Consider the following 25658-nt stretch of genomic DNA (forward strand, 5'->3'; position numbering starts at 1 on the left):
ATAGACAGAAATTCAGTTACTCTGTTGAAGTGATATTAGGAAGTGTTATCAATTTCTTCTAGATTACTAATATTATGGTAACAGAAGCAGAAGGTCTCGATATATGGGGGGGGGGAGAGAGACTTAAATTTACAATTACAACCAAAGTTATTCTCTTTCAACAGAAAAACCTATGAAAGTCCTTACACAAGGAAGTTAATACACTTTTTGAGGATGTTGGTCTAATGATATATGGAGGGACCTTTCCCTGACAGAAGGGATTACACATTATTCTGCCCCCCCCCCCCATTCTGTATATACAAGAACATGCTATTTCATAACATTTGGAAAAGATAAAGACAAAATAAATGCCTGTGGAATTGGGACAATAGATGTAAGTGACCATGTACCTATATATTTATCTGTTGATTTTGACCTACAACCAAAGATTACTATTTTGAAACTAAATTCAAATCTACTCAATGATCCCTATTTTAAGGAACAAATTAAAAAATAAATTGGTATTTACTTAGAATTCAATGATAAAGGAGAGGTTTCACCTCCCATTCTACGGGATACTCTGAAGGCTGTCAGTAGAGGAGAGAATGGATAGACATATCAGAATGGGAATGGGACGTGGAATTAAAATGTGTGGCCATTGGAAGATGGACAGACTGTAGGTGTTCAGTGAAACAGTCTCCCAGTCTACGTCGGGTCTCACCTATAGAAGGCCGTTTTGCTTAATGCCTACACTCCGTCCGCCAGAGAAAGCAGGATCTCCCAGTGGCCACACATTTTAATTCCACGTCCCATTTTCATTCTGATATGTCTATCCATGGCCTCCTCTGCTATCAAGATAAAGCCACACTCGGGTTGGAGGAACAACACCTTATATTCTGTCTGGGTAGCCTCCAACCTGATGGCATGAACATTGATTTCTCTAACTTCTGTTAATGCCCCTCCTCCCCTTCTTACCCTATCCCTTATTTATTCATTAACCCCCCTTTTTCTCTCTGCCCCTCACAATCACTCCTTGCCTGTTCTCCATCTCCCTCTGGTGCTCCTCTCCCACTTTTTCCCTAGGCCTCCCGTCCCATGATCCTTTCCCTTCTCCAGCTGTGTATCCCTTTTGCCAATCACCTTTCCAGCTCTTTAACTTCACCCCTCCCCCTCCTGTCTTCTATCATTTTGGATTTCCCCCTCCCCCTCCCACTTTCAAATCTCTTACTATCTTTTCAGTTAGTCCTGACAAAGGGTCTCAGCCTGAAACATCGACTGTACTTCCTATAGATGCTGCCTGGCCTGCTGTGTTCCACCAGCATTTTGTGTGAGCTGCTTGAATTTCTAACATCTGCAGATTTTCTTGTTTGCATGAATATTATATATTTGTACAGTATCTGAAATGCATCATATGGAAATGTTTGAGCTTCAATAAAAAATAAATTACAAAAAAGATAGTGATGGAAAGAGACAGGTCAGAGCCACAGATTAGGGCCCTACACTCAAGCATGGCTAATTTAGGGGCAATTAAGTTTGAGCAGAAGTGTAATAGATGTCCCTGTTTGAAAGAAAAGAAACAAATGGCAAGTGGAGGCTTTTAAGTGTGATACCATTTGTCCAGGAGCAGCATGTTCCTGTTTGGGTGAAGGGTAAACCTGGCAAGTTTAGAGAACCCCGGCCAACAAGAGGTATTGAAACTCTCCAAGGAAGCATATGTTGACTTTAGAAAATCAGGGTTGTGTTATGGTCAAAAGAGGGAAATTAGATTGATCTGGCAGGCAAGGTTAAGAGAATGAGTGCCATTGTGATTAAAGGAAAAAATGTTGGGCAAACTCAAAGATCTTAAGGTGGATAAGTCAACTGGACAAAATGGACTACATCCCAGAGTCCTGAGAGAGGTTGCTGAAGAGTTAACGGATGCATTGGTCATTATTTTTCAAGAATCACCTGATTCTGGCATGGTCCTGGAGAACTGGAAGATTGCAAATGTCAGACCACTCTCTAAGAAGGGAGAAAGGGAAAAGAGAGGAAATTATAGGCTAGTTAGCCTAAATCCAATGGTTGGGAAAATGTTGGAATCTATTAAGGATGAGGTTTCGAGGGACTTGGAGACTAATGATAAAATAAGACAAAGTCAGCATGGTATCTGAAGGGAAATATTGCTTGACAAATCTGTTAAGAGTTCTTCAAGGTATTAACGAGCAAGGTGGACAGAGAGGCAGTGGATGTCATTTACTTGGATTTTCAGAAGGCATTTGATAAGGTGCCATGAGGCTCTTTAAGATAAAATTCTATGGTATTACAGGAAAAGTGCAGAGTTGAAAGGCTGGAAGCAGCTACTGGAAATAAAAGGGGCCTATTCTGGTTGGCTGCTGGTGACTAGTGGTGTTCCTCTGGGATCAGTATTGGGACTGCTATTTTGCATATTGTTTGTCAGTGATTAGGATAATGGAATTGATGGCTTTGTGGTAAAGTTTGCAGATGATACAAAGATGGGTGGAGGGGTAGGCAGTGGTGTGGAAGCAATGTGATTGCGGCAGGACTTGGATAAATTGGAAGAATGGGCAGAAAATTGGCAGATGGAATATCGTGTTGGGAAATGAATGATAATGCATTTTGGTAAAAGGAACAATGGTGTGGACTATAATCTAAATGGGGAGAAGGTTCAAACACCAAAGGTGCCAAGGGACTTGGAAGTCTTTGTGCAAAACTCCTAGAAGGTTAATTTATAGGTTGAGTCTGTGGTAAAGAAGGCAAATGTAATGTTGGCATTTATTTCAAGGGGAATACATTATTTTGGTGTTTACTGAGGAGAAATCATGACAAGGTCACGAGACAAGGGAAATGAGTGGAAATGTTTTGGAGGACAATCGTATATCAAGGAGGAGGGAGGACATTCATAGCATCATGGAGGAGTTGCTTGTAGCCTTAAAGTATATTTCAGATAGATAAATCCCGAGTGCATCCTCAGACTTTGTGGGAAGTAGAGAGGAAATGATGGCTGCCTTTATAGAGATTTTTGCTTCATAATTAGCCTCTGGTGACGGTCTTAAAGACTGGAAGATGGTTAATGTTGATCCATTGTTTAAAAAGGGTTGCAAGTTCAAGCCATGGAACTCCAAGCCAGTCAGTCTGTGGGAAATTACCAGAGGGAACTCTGAGGAACAAGGTCTACCAGCATGTGGATAGGTAAAATCTGATTAGAAGTTGTCGGCATGGCTTTGTGTGTGGGAAGTTGTTCTTGACAAACCTCTTTTTCTTTTTTTTTGAAGAAGCAAGCAAAAGTGTAGATAAGGATAGGGCAGTGTCTATTTGGATTTTTAGCAAGGACTTTGACAAGCTCTCATGGTAGGCTGGTCTGGAATGCGAGTTCCCAAGCAGCTCGTTAGGTGGGTTCAAAATTGACTCCGAATTAGGAAACGGGGTGTGGTTGAAAGTCGTTTCTTGAAATGGAGGCCAGTGACTACTGGTGTGTTGTAGGTGTTGATGTGGGGCACCTGTTATTCATTATTTATATAAATGATTAGAATTGATCAGCAAGTTTGTGGATGACATGAAATTTAGAGGTGTTACTGACAGTGAAGGTTATTGATTACAAAGGAACTTTGATTAGTCAGGGATGTGGGCCAAAGAATGGCAATTGAATTTCAATGCATAAGTGTGAAGTGATGCATTTGGAAAGTCAAAAGAATGCAGGTATGAATGGTAGGGGCTGTAAAGGAACAGGGACTTTGGAGTTTGTATCTGCCTGGCCTCTGTACCTCCCTCTGCAAATGGATTCTCGACTTCCTAACCAGAAGACCACAGGCTGTGTGGATTGGTGATAACATATTCTCCTTGCTGATGATCAACACTGGTGCACCTCAATGGTGTGTGCTTAGCCCACTGCTCTGCTCTCTATATACACAAGACTGTGTGGCTAACCATAGCTCAAATACCATCTATAAATTTACTGATGATACAACCATCTGGTAGAATCTCAGGTGGTGACAGGAAGGTGTACAGGACTGAAATATGCGAACTAGTGGGATGGTGCCACAGCAACAACCTGGCACTCAATGTAAGTAAGATGAAAGAGCTGATTGTGGACTTCAGGAAGGGTAAGATGAAGAAGCACATACCAATCCTCATAGGGATCAGAAGTGGAGAGAGTGAGCAGCTTCAAGTTCCTAGGTGTCAGGATCTCTGAGGATCTAACCTGGTCCCAACATATTGATGTAGTTATAAAGAAGGCAAGACAGTGGCTCTACTTTATTACGAGTTTAAAGAGATTTGGCATGTCAACAAATATACTCAAAAACTTCTATAGTTGTACCATGGAGAGCATTCTGACAGGCTGTTTCACTGTCTAGTACGGAGGAGCTACTGCACAGGACTGGAAGAAGCTGCAAAATGTTGTAAACATAGTCAGCTCCATCTTGGGTACTCGCCCACAAAATACCCAGGACATCTTCAGGGAGTTGTCTCAGAAAAGCAGCATCCGTTTTTAAGGACCTCCAGCACCCTTTTCTCATTGTTACCATCAGGTAAGAGGTACAGAAGCCTGAAGGCGCACATGATTCAGGAACAGCTTCTTCCTCTCTGCCATCCTATTCCAAAATGGACATTGACACTACCTCACTTTTCTTTTAATATACAGTATTACTGTTTTTGCAAGGATTTTTCTTAAAACAATTATGTATATTGAATTGATTTACTTTGTTATGTATTGCATTGAACTGCTGCTAAGTTAACAAATTTCATGTCACATATCAGTTATAATAAATCTGATTCTATAAGTGAACAGTTTGTTTAAAGTGGTGTCACAAGTTAGAGCGGTGAAAAAACACTGGCCTGCATCAGGGCACAGAAAATAGGAGCTGGGACATTTTGTTGCAGTTTTATGTCATTAGAGAGGCCACACTAATGTGTGGAGTAATAGTGTACAGTTTTTGTTACCCTGTATGTGATCAAAGATATGGTAAACTAGAAAGAGCACAAAGGATTTATACCTGAGTTACAGGGAGAGGTTGGTCAGGCTAGCATTTTTGTCCTTGGAACTTAGGAGAATGAAGGAGAACTTAGGAAAATGCCCTTTTATAAATCTTTAAAACTGAGAGGCATAAATAAGGAGGACGGTAATAATAATTTTTCAAAGGTAGGGGAGTCCAAAACCATGAGGCATAGATTTAGGGTAAGAGGAGAAAGATTTAACAGACCTGATGAGGTAACTTTTTCATGAAAAGGGTGTTCAGTATATGAAACAAGTTACCAGAAGATGTAGTTGACACTGGTACAATAGTATTTAAAAAACACTAAGAGGTACAAGTGGTGCTCAGAGATGTAGGTTGAATGCAGGAAACTGGAACTAGAAACATAGAAACACAGAAAACCTACAGCACACTACAAGCCCTTTGGCCCACATTGCTATGCCGAATATGTATGGACTTTAGAAATTACCTCAGGTTACCCATAGACCTCTATTTTTCTAAGCTCCATGTACTCATCCAGGAGTCTCTTAAAAGACTATACTGTATCTGCCTCCACCGTCATCAGCAGCCCATTCCATGCACTCTCCACTCTAAGCATTTTATTAAAAAAAACTTGCCTCTGACATGCCCTCTGTACCTACTTCCAAGCACCTTAGAACTGTGCCCTCTCATGTTAGCCATTTCAGTCCTGGATTAAAGCCTCTGACTATCCACACGATGAATACCTCTCATCATCTTGTACACCTCTATCAGGTAACCTCTCATCCTCTGTCACTCCAAAGAGAAAAGGTCACGTTTACTTAACCTATTTCCATTACTCATGCTCCCCAATCCAGGCAACATCCTTAATTTCCTCTGCACTCTTTATGTAGTTTCAACATCCTTCCTGTAGTCAGGTGACCAGAACTGAGCATTATACTCTGTGGTCTGACCAGGGTCCTATATAGCTGTAACATTACCTCTTGGCTCTTGAACTCAATCCCATGGTTGATGAAGGCCAATGCACTGTATGCCTTAACCACACAGTCAACCTGCGCAGAAGCTTTGAGTGTCCTATGGACTTGGACCCCAAGATCCCTCTGATCCTCCACACTGCTGAGGGTCTTACCATTAATACTATATTTGACCTACCAAAATGAACCACCTCACACTTATCTGGGTTGAACTCTATCTGACACTTCTCAGCCCAGATTTGCATCTTATCGATGTCCCGCTGTAACCTCTGACAGCCCTCCACACTATCCACAACACCCCCAACCTTTGTGTAATCAGCAAATTTACGAACCCATCCCTCCACTTCCTCATCCAATTCATTTATAGAAATCACGAAGAGTAGGGGTCCCAGAACAGATCCCTGAGGCACACAACCGGTCACCAACCTCCATGCATGATATGACCTGTCTACAACTACTCTTTGCCTTCTGTGGGCAAACTAATTCTGGATCCATAAAGTAAGGTCCCCTTGGATTCCATGCCTCATTACTTTCTCAATAAGCCTTGCATGGGGTACCTTATCAAATGCCTTGCTGAAATCCATATACACTACACCTACTGCTCTACCTTCATCAATGTGTTTAGTCATATCCTCAAAATTCAATCAGGCTTGTCAGGCACGACCTGCCTTTGACAAAGCCACACTGACTATTTTTAATTATACTATGCCTCTCTAAATGTTTATAAATCCTGCCTCTAAGGATCTTCATCAACTGAAGCAAGACTCACTGGTCTATAATTTCTTAGGCTACCTCTGCTGCCTTTCTTGAATAAGGGAACATCTGCAACCCTCTAATCCTCCGGAACCTCTCCCATTCCCATTGATGATGCAAAGATCATTGCCAGAGGATCAACGATCTCCTCCCTCACCTCCCACAGTACCCTGGGGTATATCTCGTCTAGTCCAGGTGACTTACCCAACTTGATGCATTCTGAAAGCTCCAGCACATCCTCTTCATTTGTATAGGATCAAGCTTTTCAGTTTGCTGTAGGTCATCCAAGGTCCTTTTCCATAGTGAATACTGAAGCAAAGTATTAAGTACCTCTACTATCTCCTCCAGTTCCATACACACTTTTCCACTGTCACGCTTGATTGGTCCTATTCTCTCACATCTTATCCTCTTGTTCTTCACATACCTGTAGAATGCCTTGGTGTTTTCCTTAATCCTGCTCGCCAAGGCCTGCTCATGGCTCCTCTTGGCTCTCCTAATTTCATTCTTAAATTCCTTCCTGCTAGCCTTACAATTTTCTCTAGATCTCTATTATTACGTAGTTTTTTTAAACTTTTTGTAAGCTTTTCTTGACTAGATTTTCAACAGCCTTTCTACACTATGGTTTCTGTTCCCAACCATCCTTTCCCTGTCTCATTAGAATGTGCCTATGCAGAACATCATGCAAATATCCCCTGAACATTTGTCACATTTCTGCTGTACATTTCCTTGAGAATATATGTTCCCAATTTATGCTTCCAAGTTCCTGCCTGATAGCTACAAGTCAAGTCACTTTTTATTGTCATTTCGACCATAACTGCTGGTACAGTTCACAGTAAAAATGAGATGTTTTTCAGGACCATGGTGCTACATGAACAATACAAAAACTACACTGAACTACATAAACCAATACAAAAACTACACTAGATTACAGACCTACCCAGGACTGCATAAAGTACACAGAACAGTGCAGGCATTACAATAAATAATAAACAAGACAATAGGCACAGCAGAAGACAGTAGATGGTTAGGTGGTAAGTAGGTGGACAGTAGATGGTAGATGGTAAGTCTGATGGTTAGGGAGAAAATCTGTTACATAAATAAACAGCTGAATGGTGGTGTCCAGGATTCTGTCTATTTCTCTACTCCCACCGAATATTTCGTTGCCACATGTAGTCCAATTTAATGTCCATTGGAGAGCAGAATGGACGGGAGAGCTGGCCAGCTAGGGCTTGCTTTTTTCCTGGCATGGACTCCTGCCCGCTCGCCTCACTTGCACCTCCTTGCACACTGCTTATGACTTCCCCACCTCCGGCCAACTGCATCAGGCTACTCCAACGACTGCAGGCCCAATCCCCTCAGCAAGCTGAGGTCGCGCAATCTAACCAGCAGATTTTCATGAAGGCTTGTTTTTGGGTGACCTCTGTATTGTAGCAGTATCTGGCAATGGTAGATAGTTGCTCTGTTATCCATTGCCCTAAACCCTAATTGTGCCTTAAATTAAAAAACTAAAGTAGCACCAGATCCGAAAGACTGCTGCTGCTATGTGCTGTGCCACTTCATATTTCCCCTTACTCCAATTAAACACTTTCCTAACTTGTATGTTCCTATCCCTCTCCAATGCTATGGTAAAGAAGATAGAATTGCAATTACAATCTCGAAAATGCTCTCCCACTGAGGGATCTGACACCTGACCAGGTTCATTTCCCAATATCAGATCAAGTACAGCCTCTCCTCCTGTAGGCTTATCTACATATTGTGTCCTGAACACATCTAACAAACTCCACCCCATCTATACCCCTTGCCCCAGGGAGATGCCAATCAATATTGGGGGAAGAAAATTCTCCCATTACGACAACCCTGTTATTGCACCGTTCCAGAATCTGTTTCCCTATCTGCCCCTTGATATTCCTATTATTGGGAAGTCTATAAAAATACAGCCAGTAGAGTTATTGACCCCTTCCTGTTACTAATTTCCACTCACTCAGCAGACTATCTCTCCATGACTACTTTCTTTTCTGCAGCTATGACACTATCTCTGATCAGCAGTGCCATGACTCCATCTCTTCTGCCTCTCTTCTAAACCTTTCTGAAACATCTAAAGCCTGGCATTTGAAGTAGCCATTCCTGCCCCTGATCCATCCATGTCTCTGTAATGGCCACAACATCATAGCTCCAAGTGCTGATCCACACTATAAGCTCATCCACTTTGTTCATGATACCCCTTGCATTAAAATAGACTCATCTCAAACCATCAGTCTGAGCATATCCCTTCTCTATCACCTGCCTATCCACAGATGTAGTCCAATTTAATGTCCATTGGAGAGCAGAATGGATGGGAGAGCCTGTCAACAAACTTTCTTGATTTGTGAGCCAACCACCCCTTCCTCTGCCTCTTCAGTTCAGTTCCCACCCCCCAGCAATTCTAGTTTAAAATCTTCCCAACATCCTTGGCAAACCTTTCTGCCAGGATATTGGTCCCCCTGGGATTCAAGTGCAACTCGTCCTTTTTGTACAGGTCACACCTGCCCCAAAAGAGGTCCAATAATCCAGAAATCTGAATCCCTGCCCCTTGCTCCAATCCCTCAGCCACGCATTTATCATTCACCTCACTCTATTCCTATACTCACTGTCGTGTGGCACAAGCAGTAATCCCGAAATTGCTACCTTTGAGGTCCTGCTTCTCAACTTCCTTCCTAACTCTCCGTAGTCTATTTTCAGGACCTCTTCCATTTTCCTACCTATGTTGTTGCTACCAATATGTGCCACAACCTTCTGGCTGTTCACCTTCCCACTTGAGGACTTGATCAGAAACACCCCAGACTCTACCATCTGTTTCTCCCCCTTCTTCCACAGAATCGCCTGTCTGACCCCTTAAGTATAGAGTCCTCTGTCACTACTGTCATCCTCTTCCTTTCCCTCCCCTTCTGAGCCACAGGGCCAGACCGTCTGCCAGAGGCACAGCCACTGTTATTTCCACTAGGTAGGTGCCCCCCCACCAACAGTACTCAAACAGGAGTAATTATCGTTAAGGGGGGTCAGCCACAGGGGTACTCCAGTATCTGACTCTTGCCCTTCCCTCTCCTGACTGTTATCCAACTACAGTTGAAGTCAGAAGTTTACATACACCTTAGCCAAATACATTTAAACTCAGTTTTTCACAATTCCTGACGTTTAATCCTAGAAAACATTCCCTGCCTTAGGTCAGTTAGGATCACTGCTTTATTTTAACAATGTGAAATGTCAGAATAATAGTAGAGAATGATTTATTTCAGCTTCTTTCATTACTTTCCCAGTGGGTTGGAAGTTTACATACATTTTGTTAGTATTTGGTAGCATTGCCTTTAAATTATTTAACTTCAGTCAAATGTTTTAGGTAGCCTTCCACAAGCTTCTCACAGTAAGTTGCTGGAATTTTGTTGCATTCCTCCAGAAAGAACTGGTGTAACTAAGTCAGGTTTGTAGGTCTCCTTGCTCACATACGCTTTTTCAGTTCTGCCCACAAATTTTCTATCGGATTGGGGTCAGAAAATGATGACAAGTCTGGTTCATCCTTGGGAGCAATTTCCAAACGTCTGAAGGTACCACATTCATTTGTACAAACAATAGCGCATAAGTATAAACACAATGGGACCACGTAGCCGTCGTACTGCTCAGGAAGGAGACACATTCTGTCTCCTACAGATAAACATACTTTGGCGAGAAAAGTGCAAATCGATCCCAGAACAACAGTAAAGGACCTTGTGAAGTTGCTGGAGGAAACAGGTGGACAAGTATCTATATAACCTGAAAGGCTGCTCAGCAAGGAAGAAGCCACTGCTCCAAACCACCATAAAAAAGCCAGACTAGTTTGCAAATGCACATGGGGACAAATATCTTGCTTTTTGGAGACATGTCCTCTGGTCTGATGAAACAAAAATTGAACTGTTTGGCCATAATGATCATCGTTGTTTGGAGGAAAAAGGGTGAGGCTTGCAAGCTGAAGAACATCATCCAAACCGTGAAGCATAGGGGTGGCAGCATCATGTTGGGGGGGGTGGTGGGGGGGTGCTGTGCTGCAGGAGGAACTGGTGCACTTCATAAAATGGCATTATGAGGAAGGAAAATAATGTGGATATATTGAAGAAACATCTCAAGACATCAGCCAGGAAGTTGAGGCTCAGTCGCAAATGGGTCTTCCAAATGGATAATGACCCCAAAGTTGTGGCAAAATTGCTTAAGGATAACAAAGTCAAGGTATTGGAGTGGCCATCACAAAGCCCTGACCTCAATCCAATAAAAAAAAATTGTGGGCGGAACTGAAAAAGCGTATGTGAGCAAGGAGGCCTACAAACCTGACTCAGTTACACCAGTTCTGTCTGGAGGAATGCAACAAAATTCCAGCAACTTACTGTGAGAAGCGTGTGGAAGGCTATCCAAAATGTTTGACCCAAGTTGAACAACTTAAAGGCAGTGCTACCAAATACTAACAATGTATGTAAACTTCTGAGTGATTGGGGAAAAAAATGAAAGTTTAAATAAATCATTCTCTCTATTATTCTGACATTTCACATTCTTAAAATAGTGATCCTAACTACCCTAAGACAGGGAATGTTTCCTAGGATTAAATGTCAGGAATTGTGGAAAAACTGAGTTTAAATGTATTTGGCTAAGGTGTATGACTTCAACTGTATCTCTCTCCTGAGGCCCCAGTGTGACTACTTGCCCATAGCTCCTCTCTATCACCCCCTTACTTTCACAGACGAAGGTCATCGAGCTGCATCTCCAGTTCCCTAACACAGTCCCTAAGGAACTCCAGCTTGACACACCTGGTGCAGATGTGGCCGTCCGGGAGACTGGGAATCTCCTGGACATCCCATATGTGACATCCAGTACAGTACACCAGCCTCGAAGACATACTTCCTATTCCTATTCTTCACAAGTAACTTACCTCACCTCGACCCGTTACCACTGAAGCCAGTACGAGCCAAAGTCCTTCTACTCTGACACCTGCTCTATAAAGATGTCTTTTGAAGTTCTTCCCGCTGGTCTAACTTGCTGATGTCCATGCACCAATGCAGTTGTCCCTTGAGCTTGGTGGGCACTGTGGTTGATACAGACTGGTTGGGCTGAACAGCCAGTATCTGTGCTGTATTGCTTGTGACTCTGATGCATTTAGGGGTAGGAAGAGTACAGTAATGATAGGAAACTAAACATGTTGATAATCTAGGAATCCAAGTCCATTGTTCCCTGATAGCGGAGACACTGGTCAAAATGGTGAACAGGCATATGGCTTGTCTTCATATGTCAGAACACAGAATTTAAACATGGGGACGTTAAATTGCAATATTACACTGTTGATTGGGGCACACTTGGTGTATTGGTTGCCACACAAAATAGTTAGATTGGGGAGAGGGCATGATGTTGTCTGGAGTGGAGCACTTTAGTTTTGGTAAGAGACTGGATAGGCTGGGGTTGCTTTCCCTAAAGCAAAGACAGTTCCCTGATTTAAGGCTGATTTATACTTCTGCGTTGCATCTACGCTGTAGGTACCATGTACCCTACGCTGTACCCTACACAGTAGGGTGATGTGCGCCTCCCCAAAAAAGTAACTCGTGCATTGTGGCGATGCAGACCACAACAACTGTGATTGGTCCGCTTGGTAGCATCACATTTCCTCCTGCGCAATTCTGGTTGCTTCTTCTCTGCCATGTCTGTACACCAGTGTGAAATAGATGAGCCAAATCATCAAATCTACCTGCCGACATGTGAAAATGTTTGAAATGCATTTCCTTGTCCGTGTCTCTCACGAAGAAACTCAACACAGTGGCATAGAAACCACACTGCCAACTAGCATTTTGGCACACACCAATGCATGCTTGCTACAGCATAGAGCCTACGCATAAGTATAAATCAGGCCTACGGCGTAGCTCATACACAAGTATAAATCACCTTAAAGCTCTCCATTTGTTGAGGTTGACCATGGAAGTTGTATCCTAGCTGTCTATGTGCTACGCAAGCCAAGGCAATGCCATAGGAAGAGTAAGCAGATGCAGCAGGCTCTCGCTCTCATTCTCTACGCAGCTGATGAATCTAAAGGAGTGGCACAGACTTGGCACCAGCAATATTACAGGAGTTGCAAATCAGTGTTGAACTCAGCGTATGACTGTCTTAGGTACTCCAGCTCCGGATTTTTCCTTGGGCTTTACTTCCAAAGCCTTCCATGTGAATGGATATAGCTGCAAAGTAGCGAAAGTTTGAGATCAGAATTTTTGTTTTGATGAGCTGCCTAACGTGGCTGATAAGCCCCATCTGCCTGAAGCAACTGGTTTTAAGGCACCAGTCATTCCTATCAGTAGAAATGGTTCCATCGGGCTCAGTAGCTAAGCCCAAGAGCTAGATTTGGTTGTCAGAGGCTATTTGAGACACCTTTGGGAGCATTTAATATGTAGTGGGAGCTTATCCCCACTGCCCTCCCAACCCCCCAGCTATGACAACCTTAAGGAACTAGGTCCTTGATAGGTGATAAATTTATCAGAGATATGGAAAGATCAGTGGCGTATCTAAGGTATAGCACATGGCACATGCCCTGGGTGCCAGTTGATGGGGGGGGGGGGGGGGGCTCCACTGAGCAGTTTCTATTAAAGTCAGACAAGCTACCCTCTGATAGTGAAAAAAGAATTTTCTTCAGATATATGATCTGTCTTTGATTATCATGGGTGAGAAGCACTAGAATGATCGTATTTCAGAGCATTGTGTAAGAAGCAAGGCATTAAATAAGGTACCCCATGCAAGGCTTACGGAGATAGTAAGGAGGCATGGGATCCAAGGGGATGTTGCTTTGAGGATCCAGAAGTGGCTTGCCCACAAGGCAAAGAGTGGTCATATTCTGCATGGAGGTTGGCCTCCAGTGGAGTGCCTCAGGGATCTGTTCTGGGACCCTTACTCTTCGTGATTTTTATAAATGACCCGGATGAGGAAGAGGAGGAATGGGTTAGTAAGTTTGCTGATGACACAAAGGTTGGAGGTGTTGATAGTGTGGAGGGCTGTCAGAGGCTACAGCAGGACATTGATAGGATATAAACCTGGGCTGAGAAGTGGCAGCTGAAGTTCAACCCAGATAAGTGTGAAGTGGTTCATTCTGGTAGGTCAAATATGATAGCAGAATATAATTTCAATGGTAAGACACTTGGCTGTGTGGAGGATCAGAGGGATCTTGGGGTCTGAGTCCATAGGACGCTCAAAGCAGCTGTGCAGGTTGACTCCGGTTAAGAAGGCATTTGGTGTATTGGCCTTCATCAACCGTGGAATTGAATTTAGGAGCTGAGAGGTAATGTTGCAGCTATATAGGACCCTGGTCAGGCCCCATTTGGAGTACTGTGCTCAGTTCTGGCTGCCTCACTACAGGAAGGATGTGGAAGCCATAAAAAGGGTGCAGAGGAGATTATGAAAATAGGTTGAGTGAATTTGGCCTTTTCTCCTTGGAGCGAAGGAGGATGAGAGGTGACCAGATAGAGGTGCACTAGGTGATGAGAGGTATTAATCGTGTGGATAGTCAGAGGCTTTTTCCCAGGGTTGAAATGGTTGCCACAAGAGTTCACAGGTTTAAGGTGCTGGGGCGTAGGTACAGAGGAGATGTCAGGGTTAAGATTTTTCTCAGTGGTGAGTGCGTGGAAAGGGCTGCCGGCAATAGTGGTGGAGGCAGATATGATAGTCTTTTGAGAGGCTTTTAGATTGGTACATGGAGTATAGTAAAATAGAGGGCTATAGGTAAGCCTAGTAATCTCTAAGGTAGAGACATGTTCAGCACATCTTTGTGGGTTGAAGGACCTGTATTGTGCTGTAGGTTTTCTATTTTTCTGTTTCTAAGACCATGAATTCCTCCTTCACGAAGGACAGTGGAACTGAAGGACGGAAGAGACGTAAGTTAGAGGCGGAGGAAGCCAAGAAGTCGAGCAAGTTCTTCATGACCTTTGAAAAGCCCAGAACAAGTAGTTCGACACGTTCCATGGAGTCACCTGCACCTGCTACAAGTTTGTTAAAATCCGAAGGTGGATCAGGTTCAAATGTGTCACAAGCAAAGGAGGAAGTCAGACAAATCCGAGTATGATGAGATTAAGAGTGAGGCTGCCACAGAGAACATGGACATGACAGGAGGGGAAGACAATGATATTGAGTTTACTGACGAGATTTTACCTGACGAGATTGGACCTGACGACACTGAACCTAGTGACCTGGATGGTGTCAAACAGCCTCGAACTGTAATACCAGAAGTGATTGAACAGCAATACGTTGGACTTCTGAAGTTCGACAAGGATACTGGAAAAGCAAATCTGCCTGATGCACTGAGAACTGAAATAATAAAGCTGGGTTTGAAGTATTTCCAGAACAGTGAGGGGCCTTTACTATCAACAAAAACCACTCAATGAACAAAACTTGGTTCAAGAGGAAATTGGGAAATGCTCGTGGTGAGGAAGTGACTCGCTCATGGTTGGTCTTTTTAAAAAATCTGCATTTTGTATCTGTTGTTTTCTCTATTCCCGGTCAGACCATCAATCCTCATTGGAGCAGGAAAGTAGATTCAACCAGTGGAAAGCATCTGAAAAGATTAATGTTCAGGGAGTTCTGGTGATGTCATCATTCAGAATGGCAATTTAAGTCAATAGCTCCTCCAGAAAAACACATATTTTGCTCCATTAATCCATCAAATATAAGATCTTTTGAAAATATCTGAATTGATAAGGGGGGCAAGAATGAGGAAAAGGAATGGAGATGAAAAAAAGCATCACCGCGGAGCCTATGGACAAGGGGGGTGCAGCGAGCGGCTCTCCTACCCAAACGTGGTAGCGAGGCTGACAATGGGTCTCGCTCGGACGAAGCGGCAAGTATAAAAATTCTGGAAGAGATGCAGGGATTCCGGAAAGATATAAAACAGCAACTGGAGACCACCTGTCTGTCTACGGACTAGCAGTAATTTTGTGCTGCTCTGTTTCCTCTACCCCAATTTAAATTTTGAATTTAAAATTTTTAATTGTTGATTCTAGAAGAGGAGTAATATGACTGTCTCCGAGAAGTGGGAAGAATCCGCATGAACCTACTGATAAAGGTAATGGAAGAGGAAAGATGCCGAAGGAAAGATCTAATGAAATGCCATCATAGGCTGAAGATATCGTTCGGACATTGAATTCAATTCAAGATCAGAACAGGGCAATTAAAGATCAACCGGAAAAGAAAAATGAAATGAAGTTACTTTTGGGAAAACTTAAAGATGTGGAAACTCAAGTTACTAAACATGAAGAGGAATTGAAGTTAACTAAGCAAAAATGGTTGGAAACTACAACCCATTTGGAAAAATATCAAAGTAAGATTATAGACCTGGAAACAATATATGAATTCTTGGATTGCAAGAAGAAACTGAAAATGGAGACGTAACAGTTTACTTTGGTAAGCTCTTTCAAACTCTATTTCCGACTATTTTATCACAGCCGTCTGCTATTGAAGAGCACACAGGCTGTCTACTTCGAAATTTAAAGACTCAAGCAGACCAAGATTTATTTTGGTTTGTTTTCATCACTTTAAAATTAAAGATCAAATAATGCGACAGGGAAGAAAACAGTTTTTAAATTCAACGAGTCTGAGCTTCATTTTTATGAAGATTATCAGAAAGAAGTAATGAAACAAAGATCAAGATTTGCTTTGGTAATGAAACAAGCATATTATAAGAAACTATTTCCCTCTTTGAGTTACTCAACAAGAATGAAAGTTTTTCCTCCTAATTCTTCTCCACGTACTTTCTTTGACCCAAAAGCTGCATTGGATTTTGTTCAGGCTATACCTGTCACTGTCACTGATGTTACTACTGAATGAACTGAAAAGCTGTTTATATATGTTTTGGAAGTATGAATAATACAGATAATCTATTTGGAGATTAGAGAGATTAATAAAAGATGATAAAAAAAACCTGCTCATCATTACATCCTATTGGATTTTTTGGAAAGATTTACGGTTCAAGTTTGACTGTTTAAATGGCTAATTAGATATTTGACTGAGAAGAGGATAAAAGAATTTGTTCCTTTTATCTAATACTTGGTTTGATGTTTGTTGTTAATTTACTAATTGGTAGTTTTTCCTACTAATGGGGATTCTTTATATAAATATAAATTATATATCTGTGAGGGTATAGCTACTTATGATATTACTGATTAATATTTTGGTAAATTTAGTTTGGTTAAATATACTATTAACCTTTTTTATCTATTTTATTATAGCGTTCTATAACCGAATTTAAAGTCTTAGAGATTTAAAACTAAACTTAAGATGGTGCTTGTTTTTCTCTCTAAGAGATTATATTATTTGTTTTTTTTGTTTAATATATGATGGAATGAGAACACTCTGAAACATTACTGTCTTTCTTGCAAGGTCATTTTATTTTTTTTTGTGTACTGGCTGGGGAGAAGGAGAGACGAGACCGACAGAGCGGCCCATGGCTTTGTATTCTATCGTAGTTCGCTTGCCTTTTATTCGGGCTTTTGGGAGGGTGGGTGGGTTTAGTTAGGAGTTTTTTCTCATTGGGTAGTTCCGGAGCATGTGTGTTTTCTATATGGTTGTATTCTTCACCACTGCCATCTTTGCCAATCATCAATGTATAAAGTAAATTAGAATAAAATTATAGTATGGCAGTTAAATGGATTCATGTAATAAGTTGGAATGTATGTGGTTGGAATCATCCTATTAAATGAAAAAAGACTTAATTATTAATTATTAATCAATTCCAACCTGATAAGTTTTGCTCAGGAGACATCAGGGCAGGAGATCAAAATATGATTTTTGGATGGTGGAATGGGTTACAGCTCCATGCTACTTCTCAGTAAAACTAAATCGAGGATATTGAATCAGATTCTCATGGTAGATTTTTAATTGTTAAAGGAGTGATTTGTAATAGAAAGGTTGTTTTGGTCAATTTGTATAGTCCTAATTTAGATCCTTTTTCTAAAAAAGTATTTGTTGCTGGATTTAAATGAATATATGTTGATAATGGGTGGGTATTTTAACTGTTTAAATCCTATGATTGACAAGAGCTCAACTAATCAGTGACTTTCAAATCATTCTGTGTCAGTTATTAACTTTTTGACCGATTTTGGGTTGATCAAATTATGGAGGCATTTCCACCCTGATAACAGAATATTCCTTTTTTCACATGTCTATAAAAAATATTTGAGGATTGATTATATAATTGAGCCCTGCCTTTTGCCTAATGTTTAAAAACTCTGAATATGATGCTATTGCTATATCTGATCATGCGCCTTTGAGTTTGTCCTTTGAATTTGATGTCATTTTTGCCCGTCCAACATGGCGCATGTCTCAGACTTTATTGCAAAACTGATTTTATCAGTTTTATTGAAAGCCAGATAAAAGAACTTTTTCTTTTTAATGATATAGGGAGGTATATCCAAATTAATTATATGGGATACATTCAAAACATTTTTACGTGGTCAGATTATTTCTTTTTCAGCTGAACTTAAAAAACAGACTAAAGCAGAATTAGATAAAATTTCAAAACAAATTAAAGATTTAGATAATATCTATGCGACTTCCCCTAATATTGACTTCTTTTTAAAAAAAAAGAATGGAACTTCAATCACAATATAACCTATTAACATCCAATTGAAGGTTAACTAAAGTTAAAGAGCCAATTTTATGTTTGGAGATAAAAATAATAAACTACTTGCATCTCAATTAAAATTGTCTGGAGCCAAATGGCAAATTTTGAAAATTCGTAGAAAGGATTGCTCGGGAATATGAAGAAATTAAGATTTTTCAAGATTTTTATACTGAACTTTATAAATCTCAATGTCCAGCAGATTCTTCTGAAATTAATGCTTTTTTACGAATGATTGGTTTTCCTAAAATTTCTGCTGAGGACCAAAAAGCTCTTGATGGCCAAATTACTGAATCTGAATTTCATAGAGCTAATTTTTCAATGCAATCTAGTAAGGCCCCAGGATTTGATGGTTATCGTGTAGAATTTTATAAAAAAAATTTGGAAAATTGCTTTCTCCATATGTTGGAGATCTTTAAAGATTCTTTTGTGAAAGGTGATTTGCCCCCTACTTTTTAATGAGGCTTCTATTTCTTTAATTCTCAAAGGATAAAGATCCTACTGATTGTGCCTCATACAGACCTATTTCATTGAATGTTGATGCTAAGATTCTCTCAAAGATAATGGCCAATCGGTTAGAGAGCACTTTGGGTAAAATCATTTTTAAAGATCAAACAGGCTTTATAAACAGCCGTTATTCTTTTTCAAATGTTCGGAGACTATTTAACATTATATTTTCGCCCTCTTCTAAAACTCCACGTATCTTTGGATGCTGAAAATGCATTTGATCGAGTCGAATGGAAATATTTATTTAATGTTTTAGAAAAATTTGGTTTTGGTATTAATTTTAATAATTAGATCAAAATGATATAAAGCTCCTATTGCTACTGTTGTCACTAATAATTGCAGGTCTCCTTTTTTCAGCTATCACGGGGGACAAGACAAGGTTGTCCATTAAGTCCTTTGTTATTTAATATTAGAACCCCTGGCTAATGTTCTTGATGAAGCCAAAAATATTCATGGGATTTTTGTGAATGAGACCAAGCACAAGATCTCTTTATGCTGATGATTTATTGGTGTATATATCTAAGCCTGAATAATCTATTCCTGCTTTGCTAAAATTATTTGACATTTGGAGATTTTTCAGGATATAAAATACATTTTAGTAAAAGTGAATTACTCCCTTTAAATGAATCTATATATATATGATATTCCTTTTAAAGTTACGGATTCTTTTAGATATTTGGGTGTCATAATTACAAAAAATATAAGGATCTTTTTAAAGCCAATTTTCCTCCTTTGTTGGACTCTATGAAGTACTCATTTAGTAGATGGAGCCCACTTTTTCACTTGTTGGTCGTATTCATGTAGGTAAAATGATGATTTTATTAAAATTTTTATATTTATTTCAGAATATTCCTGTTTTTTTGACTAAAGTTTTTTGATTGATTCTATTCTATCTTTTATTTGGGATAATAAAAGACCAAGAATTAGTAAATGTCATTTACAAAAGCTGAAAAAGGATGGAGGTCTCGCTTTGCCTTGTATAAGAATGTATTATTGGGCTGTTAATTTGTGATATCTGTGCTGAGATTGTTATATGGTTATATGTCCTTTTGGTTTTATGTCCTTTTGGTTATATTGGGGTGATAGGAATGATCGGCCAATTTGGGTAGACCTGGAACTGAGAGCTATGAAACAGTTTTATTTAACTTCGTTGCTAGGACTTGCTCTACCTATATAATTAGCTAAAGTTGCTAATTTAAACCTATATCCTGTGGTTAAGCACTTTACAAATTTGGCTCCAGTTCAAAAAAATTTTTTAATCTTTAAAAAATTTAAACTTTGTAGTACAATTTATTGTAATTACTACTTTAAACCATCCTGGAGTGATCCAATTTTTTTACTTTGAAAAAATGAAGGTACAATTTCTTTTTTGGATTTATTATAAGAAGGCAGATTGATGTCTTTTGAACAATTGATAAATATTCTCTCATATTCACACTTTTTACAATATCTTCAAGTTAGACATTTTTTACAAAAATATTTAAGTAATTTTCCTTGCATATTGGAGGTTGACTTGTAAGATACTATTATGAATACGAACCCTTCAATTAAAAAGTTCTATTGGAAGAATTTATTACAATAGGATAAGCGTCCTTAAGATTAAACAGGATTGGGAGAATGAACTCAATTTGACTTTTATATAGGAGGACTGGACACGGATTCTGAAGCCAATTAACTCTTCAATCTGCGCTAGTCATTCACTGATTCAATTTTAAATTGTACATTGTTACCATTTGACGAAGGAGAGGCTTTCTAAAATATTTCCCAATGTTGACAAGTATTGTGATAGATGTAAAACAGAGATAGCTACACTGACACATGTTCTGGTCATGTTCTATATTAAAACAGTTTTGGAAGTCAGTCTTTTCGACAATTTCTAAAGCACTCAGAATCAACTTACAACCTAATAAATTGACTGTACTTTTTGGAATAATTCCTCAAAATACCCATGGTATTTCTGTCTGACCAATAGACAATAGGTGCAGAAGTAGACCATTTGGCCCTTCGAGCCTGCACTGCCATTTTGAGATCATGGCTGATTATCTACTATCAATACCCAGTTCTTGCCTTGTCCCCATATCCCTTGATTCCCCTATCCATAAGATACCTATCTCGCTTCTTCTTGAAAGTATCCAGAGAAGTGGCCTCCACTGCCTTCCGAGGCAGTGCATTCCAGACCCCCACAACTCTCTGGGAGAAGTTTTTCCTTAACTCTGTCCTAAATGACCTACCCCTTATTCTCAAACCATGCCCTCTGGTACTGGACTCTCCCAGCATCTGGAACATATTTCCTGCTATCTTGTCCAATCCCTTAATAATATATTGCAATCAAATCCCCTCTCAATCGCTTTAATTCCAGCGTATACAGCCCAGTCTCTCTAACCTCTCTGCATAAGACAGTCCTGACATCCCAGGAATTAACCTTGTGAATCTATGCTGCACTTCCTCTACAGCCAGGATGTCCTTCCTTAACCCTGGAGACCAAAACTGTACACAATATTCCAGGTGTGATCTCACCAGGGCCCTGTACAAATGCAAAAGGATTTCCTTGCTCTTGTACTCAATTCCCTTTGTAATAAAGGCCAACATTCCATTAGCCTTCACTGCCTGCTGCACCTGCTCATTCACCTTCAGTTACTGATGAACAAGGACTCCTAGATCTCTTTGTATTTCTCCCTTACCTAACTGTACACCTTTCAGATAATAATCTGCCTTCCTGTTCTTACTCCCAAAGTGGATAACCTCACACTTATTCACATTAAACGTCATCTGCCAAGTATCTGCCCACTCACCCAGCCTATCCAAGTCACCCTGAATTCTCCTAACGTCCTCATCACATGTCACACTGCCACCCAGCTTAGTATCATCAGCAAACTTGCTGATATTCTCAATGCCTTCATCTAAATTGTTGACGAAAATTGTAAACAGCTGTGGTCCCAATACCGAGCCCTGTGGCACCCCACTAGTCACCACCTGCCATTCCGAGAAACACCCATTCACTGCTACCATTTGTTTTCTATGTCAATGTCTTCTCTCCCCCCACCCCATGCCATGAGCTTTGATTTTACCCACCAATCTCTTATGTGGGAGTTAGCAAATGCTTTCTGAAAATAGAGGTACACTACATCCACAGGATCTCCCTTGTCTAACTTCCTGGTTACATCCTCGAAAAACTCCAAGATTAGTCAAGCATGATTTACCCTTGGTAAATCCATGCTGGCTCGGCCCAATCCTATCACTGCTATCTAGATATGCCACTATTTCATCTTTAATAATGGACTCTAGCATCTTCCCCACTACTGATGTTAGGCTGACAGGTTGATAGTTCTGTTTTCTCCCTCCCTCCTTTCTTAAAGTGGGATAACATTAGCCATTCTCCAATCCTCAGGAACTGATCCTGAATCTAAGGAACATTGGAAAATGATTACCAATGCATCCGCAATTTCCAGGGCCGCCACCTTAGTACCCTAGGATGCAGACCATCTGGACCTGGGGATTTGTCATCCTTCAGTCCCATCAGTGTACTCATCACTGTTTCCTTCCTAATGTCAATCTGTTTAATTTCCTGTTACCCTATGTCCTTGGCCCATCCATACATCCAGGAGATTGCTTGTGTCTTCCTTAGTGAAGACAGATCTAAAGTACTTATTAAATTCTTCTGCCATTTGTTTCCCATAACAATTCCACCCAATTCATTCTTCAAGGGCCCAACATTGTTCTTAACTATCTTCTTTCTCTTCACATACCAAAAAAAAAGCTTTTGCTATCCTCCTTTATATTCCTGGCTAGCTTGCGTTTGTACCTCATTTTTTCTCCCCGTATTGCCTTTTTAGTTAAGTTCTGTTCCTTAATTTCCCAATCTGTCCTCCCACTCACCTTAGCAATGTCATACTTTTTTTTAATGCTATGCAATCTCTGACTTCCTTTGTCATCCACTGTGGCCCCTTTCCCCCCTTTGAATCCTTCCTACTCCAGGGGATGAACTGATTTTGCACCTTGTGCATTATTCCCAAGAATACCTGCCATTGCCTACACTGTCTTTTCTGCTAGGATATCCGTCCAGTTAACTTTGGCCAGCTCCTCCCTCATGGCTCCATAGTCTCCTTTGTTCAACTGCAACACTGACACCTCCAAGCTGCCCTGATCCTTCTCAAATTGCAGATAAAAACATCATTACCCCCTAATGGCTCTTTTACTTCAAGATTGCTTATCAAATCCTGTTCATTACATAACACTAAATCCAGAATAGCCTTGTCCCTGGTTGGCTCTCACAAAAGCTGTTCCAAGAATGCATCCCGTAGGCACTCTACAAACTCCCTATCCTGGGGTCCAGCACCAACCTGATTCTCCCAGTTCACCTGCATGTTGAAATCCCCCATAACTACTGCGACATTACCTTTGTCACATGCCAATGTCAACTCCGTATTCAACTTGCACCCAATATCTGTGCTACTATTTGGTGGCCTATGGACAACACCCATTAGGGTCCTTTTGCCCTTACTGTTCCTCAGTTCTATCCACACACTACTTCTCCTGACCCTATGTCTCCCCCCCACCTTGCAAAGGACTGAATCTCATTTCTCACCAACAGGGTCACCCTACCCCCTCTGCCCACATTTCTGTCCCTACAATAGCACGTATACCCTTGTATGTTCATTTCCCAGGTCTGATCCCCCTGCAGCCATATCTGCTATCCCAACAACATCATAGTTACCTATTCACACCTGAGATTCAAGCTCATCCGCCTTATTTCTGACACTTTGTGCATTCAGATATAGAATTTTTAGCCCATTTCTCCTCTCTCTGTTTGAATCTCTGCCCATTGTGCTTAACCCAGCTCCCCGAACTCCCATCGGGCTATACGCCCCTAGAATGTTGTTGTCCTTCCTAAATTTACCTATTCCTTCTGCACATTTAACTCCATGTTCCGTCAGACCATCCCTCTGTACATGTGTCCTCCCTATCACTTGTTCCGCCTCTCCTTTCTCTGCTACACACTTAATATTCTGGAACCATATAGTCCCCACCTGTCCTATATTCTTCATCTCGCTATCCTCTCTCTCATTCTGGATCCCCGCCCCCTGCAAATTTAGTTTAAACCCCCCCCCCCCCCCCCAAGAAGCACTAGCAAACTTCCCTGCAAGAATGTTAGTACCACTCCAGTTCAGGTGTAAACCGTCCCTTCGGAACAGATCCCACCTTCCCTGGAACAAAGCCCAATTATCTAAAAACCTGAAGCCCTCCCTGCACCATCCTCTCAGCCACGTATTAATCTGTATAATTTTTCTGTTCCTTGCCTCACTCGCACGTGGCACAGGTAGCAATCCTGAGATTGTTGCCCTGGAGGTCCTGCTTCGCACCTAACTCCCTGAACTCCCTACGCAGGACCCCCTCACTCATCCTACCCACGTCGTTGGTCCCTACATGGACCACAACATCTGGATTCTTGCCCTCCGTCTCGAGAATAACCTGCACCCGATCTGAGATGTCTTGGACCCCGGCACCAGGGAAGCAACATACCATCCGAGACTCCTGATCTTCCCCATAAAATATCCTATCTGCCCCCCTGACTATAGAATCCCCTATCACTACCGGTCTCTTCTCTTCCCTCCTCCCCTTCCTAGTGGAGGGTCCAACCCCAGTGCCAGAGATAGGACCACTGCAACTTGTTGCTGGTAGGTCATCCTCACTAACAGTATCCAAAACTGTATACTTATTGTTGATGGGAATGGCCACAGGGGTGCTCTGCTCTCTGTCTGCTCCCCCTGCCTCTCTTGACAGTCACCCATTTGCTTACCTCCTGACTTTTTGGTGTAACTACCTCCCGATAACTCTTATCTATCTCTGCTTCCCGAATGATCCACAGTTCATCCAGCTCCTGCTCCAATTCCCTAACTCGGTCTGATAGGCACTGCAGCTGGATGCACCTTTTACAGGTGTGGTCTTCAACATGTTATTGCATTTGTTACATTGATGGCTAGGAGGGCCATCTTATTGAAATGGAAGGATATATCAGCTCCTACTTTGTCACAATGGTTCTCAAGTGATGTGTCTTAGCTTGGAGAAAATTAGAAGTTGAACCCTTGAACCTTTATTTGATTTTGAGAAGAGATGGGGCTCATTTGCTCGCTATTATCATTTCAGTTAACTGATATATTTCCTCCACGATCTAAGTGTAATTTTTTTCTTGATATCTTGTTGGCAGCTTGATGTTTATTTTTAGAAGCTTTTTATATGATGCATGGCTCCGGGGATGTACCCTCAATGGGTTTCTTTTTTTCTCTCACTTTTCTTGCATAGTAGGGTTCTTTATTCACAAAAATTTTCAATCTTTAAGATTTTTTTTTTGAGGCATTGTAAGTGTTACTTCGATGTACCTGTTATTTTTGAATAATAATAATAAAAAGATTTGAAAAGAATAAAACAGTAACTAAATGATATCAAGTCAGAACTCGCCAACGTCAATCAAAAAATAGCAGTGGCAGAGACACGAATTGAGAAGGTGGAAGACAGCATGCAAAATGTGGAATGGATACTAAGTAAGACGATAAAAATATTAAATCAACAAGTAAACTGCTTGACCAGGAGGTAAGATCACGGCGGAAAAATATCAGTATATACAATGTTCCTGAAGGAGTGGAGGGTTTGTCTATGATGGAGTTTGTAGGGAAGTTGCTGCGGGATGCGCTAGAGATTCCTTCGACTATGGAGCTTGAAATTGAGAGGGCGCATCATGTGCTCGCCCTGAGACCTACTGGAGACAGAAGATAAGCCACGTTCAATAGTAATTAGATTCCTTCGATACAATACCAAGGCGGAGATTCTATGAAGGGCCTGGGGAAAGAAGAGTGTTTTTGGGTG

General features: G+C 41.0%; 1 protein-coding gene across 9 annotated transcripts in view; it reads right to left on the reverse strand.

Moving 5' to 3' along the window:
* bbs4 (Bardet-Biedl syndrome 4) overlaps positions 1-25658 on the reverse strand; it is a 138096-nt gene that overhangs the window by 91568 nt on the left and 20870 nt on the right. For 2 of the 9 annotated variants that reach the window (XM_059945877.1, XM_059945876.1), the window contains exon 3: positions 12584-12870. The exons of the other annotated variants lie outside the window; for them this stretch is intronic. The gene's annotated coding sequence lies outside the window, so the exon portion shown is untranslated. The remainder of the gene's footprint in view (positions 1-12583; positions 12871-25658) is intronic. 9 annotated transcript variants of the gene reach the window in all.

Source organism: Hypanus sabinus, chromosome 21 (assembly GCF_030144855.1).
Source record: "Hypanus sabinus isolate sHypSab1 chromosome 21, sHypSab1.hap1, whole genome shotgun sequence".
Lineage (NCBI taxonomy): Eukaryota > Metazoa > Chordata > Chondrichthyes > Myliobatiformes > Dasyatidae > Hypanus > Hypanus sabinus.